Consider the following 9,534-nt stretch of genomic DNA (forward strand, 5'->3'; position numbering starts at 1 on the left):
ATTTCACATTTTTTTAACTTTATTATTGAAACGAAATTTTTTAGATTGTAATACTACAACACTATTTTTCATTATTTTGCAACAGTTGATGCTATAGATGTTGTTGTAAGTAGTTGATAGACATGATTGTGAAATCTTTACTGTAGTAATCGATACATCAATAGACAAAATAAGAGAAATTTCTAAAATAAGACAACTTTCCATAGTTACGGAAAAAATGTTGGAATTTAAAGAAAAATGATTTTTTTAAAAAAAGAATTTTTCTATTGGTGGAAAGTTTGACTTTTGGAGGCTATAAATAATACACTTTTTACACAACTTATTCATCATTGGAAACCCTAATTTTCATAGCCTCTTTTTGTTCTTTTTCTCTTATCACTGACTTTGGAAGCATAAAATCCTTAGGGAAAATAACACTTGGACGTGGAAGCAACAATCATAAGAGCGATGGACGACGATCCATTGGACATCATCTTAGTAATTTGAATCGAACTTGAGAATTGGATTTATTTTGTTTAAGATGATTTATTTTTATCTTATGTTAAGATGTTAAACCTGGATATTATGGTTGAATACACTTGATGAATTTTATGTTTATTCGCTTTGCCTTAGTAAATTTGATTGGTGTTGCTTGAGCATTATTTTTACTTGTTTGTAGAGATATAAACTGCAGTAATGTGTCGAGAGATGAGTTGCATCATGAGTAGCATCTGTTCATGCGAGAGAAACGTTTATCATAAAAGAGATTTTTTGCTGATTGGTTTGTCATAGAATTCTTAGTGTGTTTATTTGGATTGCTATAGAAATATAGTCTATCTTTTTAAGTTGTTGGTGAATATTTTTTAGAGAAGAATAACCTACTAGGTTAATGCTAGACGCATCAATCATGTTGCTACACCATTGTTAATTGCATGATGATGTTTGACATTTCACAATCTTTTGCATGAATTGATCATTGCTTCATTTACTTGTGTTGTAATTCCTTTTGTTCTATTATGTTTTTCGTTACATTGCTACATCAGTTATACAAACCTTTATGTTTTATTGCACAATAATTTTTTGAAGTAATACTAATCCATGTGGATATGATACTCGACGCACTAGCTGTGTCCACTTTTACTAATTGGTAAACGATAGTGCATGCTTGCACTGGTTATTGTTACATTATTTGAATCATCATTGGTTTCCCTTTTTAGAATAACCTGGTTGATAGGGGTTTCTCCTTCTTGTGGCTTTCGACACTAAGTGCGAAGATATTTTATATGTGGTATGCATTTTAATATTGTGATGAAGATATTTTAATATTCTTTGAAGGTAACTCCAAGTAACTCTACCTTGAGAGTTTTCAAAGTAAGAAATCAATGCTTAATAGTGGAGAAGTAATCAAGAAGGTTGAGAATCTCTTATATAATTATGAACAAAGGTCTTTCTATAATGTATTACTTAGAGAAGGATCAAAGATTTCTTTGTGCAAAGGTTCTCAATGTTAGAGGCAAATATATATGTTGGGGTATATGCATCTCTAAATAAAAACCTAACACTAAATTTAGAGGTCTATATATGGTGAAGGCTTCTTCATGCCAAGTTTCTGATGTTTTATGTTGAGGTTTACATTTACATGCAAAAGTATCCCAATGCTAGATGTGGACGTTGATATTGTATTGAAGGCTTCTTCGTACAAAATCATTGACGTATAATACGAAGACATATATTAGGATGCAAAGGCATTACACAAAATCCTTAACGATAGATGCAAAGATCTATGTTAGGATGCCCAGACATTTCCATTATGTCCAAATGTAAAAGTTTTTCCATGTAAAAGTTCTCTTAGCTAGATGTGGAGGTATAAATTATAGGGCAAAGACATATTCATGCAGGGTTCTCAATGCTTAGATGAGATGTAGAGGTATTAATGTAAAAGGAGTTCTACACTGTGTTTGCTTAGTGGAAGACTTCGGTGATACAACCAAGTAGAGGCGTCTTCGACATATTCTGATTGTAGGTTTCTTTGAGCATTCCTTGACGTTATCGAAATTTCATCTCAAAATTAAAACTTTATGAGTTATCTCGACTAATTTTAGGTTTTACTTTTTTAAAATTGAAAAAAGATTCACCGATCTTTGTTTAGGGTATGATTGGATCAACTTAAAAGATTTTATCATTCTTATAAAATTTAATTTTAAAATTACTAAAACAACACTTAGATGATTAACACCATCACAACGTTCATTTATTTGATTGCTCCATTGTGTCTAGATTATGTCAAATCTGAATAATTTTTTAATATGACCTTCTTGGTCCTTTTCTGCTAAACTCTGGCTATGTTATTTTGCATTTAATATTAGGCTGAAACTAACTGGTGTCATCATTATAGTTGTAATTGACTGTGTATATGCGGTCAGCATAGCATGTTTGGAAGCCTATACTGGATGAGAATAACCCTTTCATTATGATTCTGGAGATATTGTTTCTGCATCTGTGAGTCACTTTGTCAAGCTCCTGTTGCAGTGTTTCTGGTCTTTGATTCAGAAAGTTCTTTGAGGTCATCAAAATTTGAGCGAGGGATGAAGGAGGAAGAAAAGGGGAGGGGAGGTAGCGATTAGCAGCAGCACCGGTATATGGCTCCCTAGGTTTCTGGCCTTGATTATATGTTTCTGGGAAATTCTGCTCAAGCAACGACGCATAACTGCATTGTGATATTCAATGGTTTTGGGGTTTTTCTTGGAATCATCAGTGATGGCTCAGTGTATTTTCAATTCTTTTGGTTTTTTTTTTGAAGTTGACAAAGAAGTTCACCTTAAAAGTTATTCTCATGCCCCTACTTTTAATGGGCAGTAATGTGTGGCCATTCGTAGTGGCTATTGGCTTCAATTCATGAATGTGCTAGATTAATGATCTAAATGCTTTGCTCTTTCTCGTGAAGTCAAATTCTCTGTTCGGAATAATTTTTTGCCTGAAACACTATATATGTTGGTGGACTGGTTTATCACTCGCTACATCCGACCATTTATTGATAAATTACTTTCATGAATGTGCTAGATTAATGGTCTAAATACTTTGCTGAGAAAAGGATGGCCTTATTCCTTTCTCATGAAGTCAAGTTCTCTGTTCGGAATGATTTTCTGCCTGAAACCACATATGTTGGTGGACTGGTTTATCACATCTGGCCATTTGTTGAGAAATTACTTGTGACCTGCTAACAGGTTCTAGAGAGGGAGCAGATCATGCATAGATTTCTTGAAGTAACAGCTCGATTGGAGGAGGTTTTGAGAGGAATTTCCTATGATCTTCTACTCTTCCGTTGTCATAATGGGGCCTTTACTGTTTGAACAGAGGATGGTTTAATGGATCATTGTCATCTTAGAAATGGAAGATAGTAATTCTTGGAGTTGCATGTGATAAGCATGGAAAAACTGGATGATAGCAACCAAAACTAGATCTATTCTACTCTGAACACAGTTAAAGTAGATTTGGAGAGGCCTAAAGCAACTTCAGCTTGCTTCGTTTTTTCTTTTTTTAACATAAGAATGAGTTACATGTATAACATTTCTATGTTTAGGTGGAACTTGTACCAGCTCAGTTCAGAAGATCTAAAGGAAGAGTTGATGCACCTGTTGTTGAGCTGTACGAGGATCTGTTATCATCATACAACAAAAGCGATGCAATACTAGATCCAGATGTGCTTAGAAGAATGGCTAAGAAGTTACAATTGGTGGGGAGTGCTGAACTTACTCAAGAATCGCTTGCTCTACATGAGATGGTTTCTGCTAGTGGTGGAGATCCTGGTCAAACATTTGAAAAGATGTCAAATTTATTGAAGGAAATCAAGGACTTTATACAAACAGAAAATCCTAGCTTGGATGCTCCTTCAAGAGAAAAGAATCTTCCTCCAAGTAGCAGTGGGCAAGCAACTACTGATGAAAATCACAAGACTCCAGTTATACCAGATGATTTCCGCTGTCCAATATCCCTGGAGTTAGTGAAGGATCCAGTCATTGTTTCAACTGGGCAGGTATATTTGTAGATTTCTTGTTCATGAATATGATATACCGAGATTTTCAATTCAACGAATTTAGTTATTTCGGTCTTGAAAATATCTTCCTCATTTATTTACTTAAATGACGGTACATGCTCAATTTTGCTCGATAAATTTATTTGGTAATTGACCTGCTTTTTGCATCATTTCACATTATCATGCCATTAAAAGTTAGTTCTGGATATGGTCCTGGCCTTATTGTGATGTTCAATATAAATTGCATGACAACTAAAATTAATGTCGTCAAACAAATGGATGCTAATCGAATGACATTTATAAGAACCTTGTGTATACATGTTTTGCGCAATTGCACATGCATGCAGTCTCTAAAGTCTTGTTTATAAGAACCTTTTTGATATATCCATAACAGGTTCCATTACTCTCTTCTGTAGACTTATGAACGTTCTTGCATCGAGAAATGGCTGGAGCAAGGGCATGGAACATGCCCAAAGACACAACAGATGCTCAGTAGCTCTGCTCTACACCTAATTATGTATTGCATTGTCTAATAGCTCAATGGTGTGAGGCAAATGGTATTGAACCACCCAAAAGACCTAGTAGTTCTCGACCCAGTAAAACTATATCTACCTGCTCGCCTGCTGAACGTGCTAAGATTGAAGTTCTCCTTCACAAGCTTGCATCCAGCAATCCTGAAGACCAGAGAATGGCTGCATGTGAAATCCGATTTCTTGCCAAATGCAATGCAAATAATCGTGTGGCCATTGCCGAAGCTGGGGCCATTCCTCTCCTTGTGAGCCTTCTTTCGACACCTGACTCACCATCCAAGAACATGCTGTAACAGCACTTCTTAACCTTTCCATTTGTGAAGATAACAAAGGAAGTATCATATCCTCTGGAGCAGTTCCCGGTATAGTTCAGGTGCTTAAGAAGGGGAGCATGGAAGCAAGAGAGAATGCAGCAGCCACTCTCTTCAGCCTTTCAGTAGTGGATGAAATCAAGGTGACAATTGGTGCTTCGGGTGCAATCCCTCCATTAGTGACACTGCTAAGTGAAGGCACGCAAAGGGGTAAAAAGGACGCAGCAACAGCAGTCTTCAACTTGTGCATTTACCAAGGGAACAAGGGAAAAGCAGTGAGGGATGGTGTTGTGCCTACGTTAATGCGTGTGTTGAAAGAACCCGAAGGTGGAATGGTGGATGAGGCATTGGCTATACTAGCAATGCTTGCAAGCCATCCTGAAGGGAAGTCTTCCATTGGAGCAGCGGAGGCAGTGCCAGTTTGGTAGATGTTATTGGAAATGGATCCCCTAGGAACAGAGAGAATGCAGCTGCGGTGTTGGTGCACCTTTGCTCCAGAGACCAACAACATTTAGCTGAGGCCCAGGAACTAGGAGTGATGGACCCTTTGCTCGACTTGGCACAAAATGGTACAAATAGGGGTAAGCGCAAGGCTACTCAGTTGTTAGAGTGCATGAGCAGACCCAACACAACCTGTTGCCCAAGCACCGCAGTCCCAGTTTCAACCTCCGACTCAACAATGACAACCATTTTTTCATTTCATCATCTTGTTTTCTTTTCGAAGAGGCAGGACTTTACTTCAAAGAGATGGAGGGTCACCTGTTCGGTCTGTAAGGTATTCATTTTAATTGTGTGGAATTATTTAATATTCACTGAATCATTAAAGTTCCATAAAAAAGTGGGTTTGGGGAAAAGGGATGAGTTGTGCTTGATATGTTTGTGAATTTGTTAATCCTCAGTTTTTTGTTGGGGGAGATGTTTCTCTTACAGTAACGAAACCAGATGGGATCATTAAGGAATGGTCTGTAACATATATGGAGTTTGAATCTCAGTAATTATTAGCCGACCCTTTTTCCCATATGTAATGGAGTAATAATGGAGTAAGAGGAGGTATGATAGTAAATTGTCCCCAAAATTAGATTGAGAGCAACTTCCATGGGAGATCTCAATACTTGTGATCAATTTCTCTAATTTTCAGGATGTGTATATTATTTGTACCAACAATGGAAACAAGAAAAGAGAAGATAGTAGGATGTATTTCAGAAAAGAGGCCCAGTTATTGGGGAATTCATTTTCTTTAGTGTCTTATTATTGCATACTTGCAATTACCACAAATTTGTTATTTGTATATATACATAGAATTAAATGGTGAAAGATATTAAGGTCTATTAGGTATGACTCATAAATATACCGGTAACGGTATGATACAGGGTTATTTTTGTAAATATGTATAAGGGTTTATTTATTATAAAAGGAGATGTAACCAAAACCTATGAGATATTAAATAAAAATTTTAGCGCCGCTTAGGGCACCGAGGACGTAAGTACATTGCTGAACCTATTTAAAATTCTTGTGTTCTTTCCGTTTTCTTTACCCGCTTATTCAATAATTGGTATCAAATGTCAGGAGTCAAATTCGAAGTTGCAAAATTCGATGGTCAGGGTAACTTCGGATTATGGCAAACAAAGGTGAAGGATCTGTTGGTGCAGTAAGGGATCCTGAAGGCTTTGCGACCTACAAAGTCGGCATCGATGTAGGAGGAAGATTGGAAAGAATTGCGGCAACGAGCGGCAGGAACCATACAAATATGTTTGGCGGACGAGGTCATGTATCACGTCATGCATCTGTCGTCTCCAGATGAAATTTGAAATAAGTTGGAAAGTTAGTTTATGTCCAAATCCTTAACGACTAAACTGTATCTAAAGCAACGGTTGTATGGGCTAAAGATGCAGGATGATCATGATTTGGCGCAATACGTGAATGTCTTCAATCAAATCATTTTTGATTTGGCTCGGCTAGATGTGAAAATTGAGGATGAAGACAAAGAGATGATTCTGTTGTGTTCGTTGCCTCCCTCTTACGAATACGAATACATGGTGACTACTCTTGTATATGGGAAATAGACTATCAACAAGGTCTGTATGAACAATTTTATTAAGATAAATTTGTTATACTCTTTGAATAACGTTAGACGTCGGTTTCTCATGATATAGCAACAAACGATCATTGTAGTAAGTACAACAAAAATGAATAGTCGAATATAATCTTGCCTCCATCTATTACAAAAAATAACGAATTTAAAAGGTATTTTCTAATATTTTTAACTTGTTTCTCTGAATTGATTTTTTTATAGTAAAGAGGAAATGAATTGAAATGTTAAGACCATTTCATGAAGAGATTTTACTTTTGATTAGGTATGCTCATAATTCGATTAAAAATGAATTAATCGATCGAACTAAAATTTGGTCAGTTAATTTTAGGTTTAATTAGTTAACGGTTAATAGTTTTTTTTTCAAACTTCGGTTTTAGTTAATTCGGTTCGAAATCGGTTAATTAACCGAATTAACCGAAATTATTAAATATTTAATATTTGTATATATTATTTAGCTTTAGAGGTGTATAAACTTCGATTTTAACTAAATTAATCGAATAATCTAAAAATATTAAATATATTATTTATATTATTTATAAAATTCGGTTAACCGGCCAATTAATCGAACTTAATCTGTTCGGTTATATTTTTTCTTGAAAAAAAATATTCGATTAACGGTTAAAGGAAGAAATATTCGGTTAATGAAATTTAGGTAACTCAATTCAGTTGGTTAACCGAATTTACTGTTTGAACACTCCTATCTTTGATAAAACGAATTATTAAAAGTCAATAGATACGATTAAATGAATGTAATTTTAAATAAAAATTAATAAATCTATTTATCAAGTAGCATGATAATAATAAGTTTATTCATCTAGTGATGCGACTTATAATTAATAAATCTATTTATCAAGTGATATTATTATTAACAACAATATCATCCAATTAATTCATTAATTTTTTAATATGTGGTGATATCGACCATTTAAAATATTAAATAATATTGTTTTAGGATAGATTAGGGTTGTGAGGATATAAAATGATAAATACTCAAATAATAATTATTATTTGAATAAATTTTTATTTTTTCTACTAAAATTTTAAAAATAATAAATTCATCATTATCGTTATTATTATCAATTGTTGATTAAAATGATTGATTTGTAACGATTGATAACTCACCGTTAACCACTGTTATTATAAGTGACGAAAAACTGACGTAGTCTATTAACCATTGATTGGACACTGTTTGACCACCATTTTGACCGGTGTTTCTCTTTACTCCCCACTCTGCACACTTCTTGCTATTTTTTCTTCTCTTCGGCTTCGGTTTCAATCAACCTTCTCATTCTCCATCATCATCTTCTTCTTTGAAAGTATGTTTCCGTTTCATCCTCGAGTTGTCGTTGAAGATGAACCTCAGTTTGAACCCCACGTTTTCTTGCTTGTAAAGAGACTGAGGTTGTCGTGAATTGTACTGAAAACCCTTCAAATCACCATGGTCGTGGCTTTTCCAATGATGACAACGAATTCCTTCAAAAACCCCATCATTTCGGTTTTGGATCGGCCTATAGACAAGGAAAAATAAAAGGAAAGGCTTCTCAAAAGAGGAGATGATTAGCTTTTCAAAGGATCCGCCATGACCAAAAGAGGAGCCTACGCCGCTATCTATTACACGACTTGAGCTGGTTCGTTCCCTTTCCCCTCTTGTATGTTACTCATTTTCTTTTTCCAATTTTTAGTTACCTGATCGCTGTGTTAATGAAACGCAGCCCTCGAATTTGACATTAATTTGATGTATTTTTGTTGCAGTGCTTCTGATACTCTTCAACAAACAGCTTTATCTTCTTTTGGTTTCCATTGTGCCAATGTAGTTGCACTCTGTGAGGTAAAGATAACGAATTTCATTGCTTGAATTGTAACACCCCAATTTAGGGGTTAAAATTAAGAAATTATAAAGTATTGGATTTAATTGGAATTTTGGAAGAAATTGAGGATTAAATTGTAAAATTTTAAAGTTGGCATACCGTTTTATAAAGTACAGGAAGTTCAGTGGCTAAACTCATAGTTTAACCATTTTTCTTATATGTTGAATATATAAACTCATTTACCGTATGTTTCTGCCGAAAATGTTCTCATTTTCTCTTCCCCTCAAACCTCTTTTGAACTCTGATATACTCATCGTTCAGCCACCGTTTGATGAATCAAAACCATCATCATGTTCGCTGTCGAAAGATGAACAAAACTCCTCAAATCTCTCGTCGTGAATCAGCGTCGTTTGTTGTTAATTTCAATCGAAAGTATCATCAGTTTTAACTCATTTTTCGTTGGTTTTCTGTCGATTCACATTAATCAGGTCATCCGTTTTCGACACCTCTCGCACCATCGTGTTCCTTGCATCGTTCCGAGTCCACCGGTGTCCTCCGTGTCTCCGTCGTCGCCGGTGCGTGGAGGGGTGAGAAAGTTAAAGTTTCTGATGTTCCGGAATCGATCTATCCGCCATTCAAAATTGTGAACCGAGCTTGGCAAGTGTCTCAAAATTGATTAAAATATTTTTTGGAAATTTTTACTGGATTTTTCGGGGCACCCAGGTCACCGCACGCGCCCCACGCATAGCCCCCGGCGCGTGGGGATGGTTTTGCACGTGGA

The 9,534-nt window shown here is 35.5% G+C and overlaps 1 pseudogene; it reads left to right on the top strand.

Annotated features, from left to right (window-relative positions):
• Nucleotides 1–3,071: 3,071 nt before the first annotated feature.
• Nucleotides 3,072–9,152, top strand: LOC120145672 (annotated as a pseudogene).
• The last annotated feature ends 382 nt before the right edge of the window (nucleotides 9,153–9,534 follow it).

This window comes from Hibiscus syriacus, unplaced genomic scaffold (assembly GCF_006381635.1).
Source record: "Hibiscus syriacus cultivar Baekdansim isolate YM2019G1 unplaced genomic scaffold, ASM638163v2 tig00110893_pilon, whole genome shotgun sequence".
Classification (NCBI taxonomy): domain Eukaryota; kingdom Viridiplantae; phylum Streptophyta; class Magnoliopsida; order Malvales; family Malvaceae; genus Hibiscus; species Hibiscus syriacus.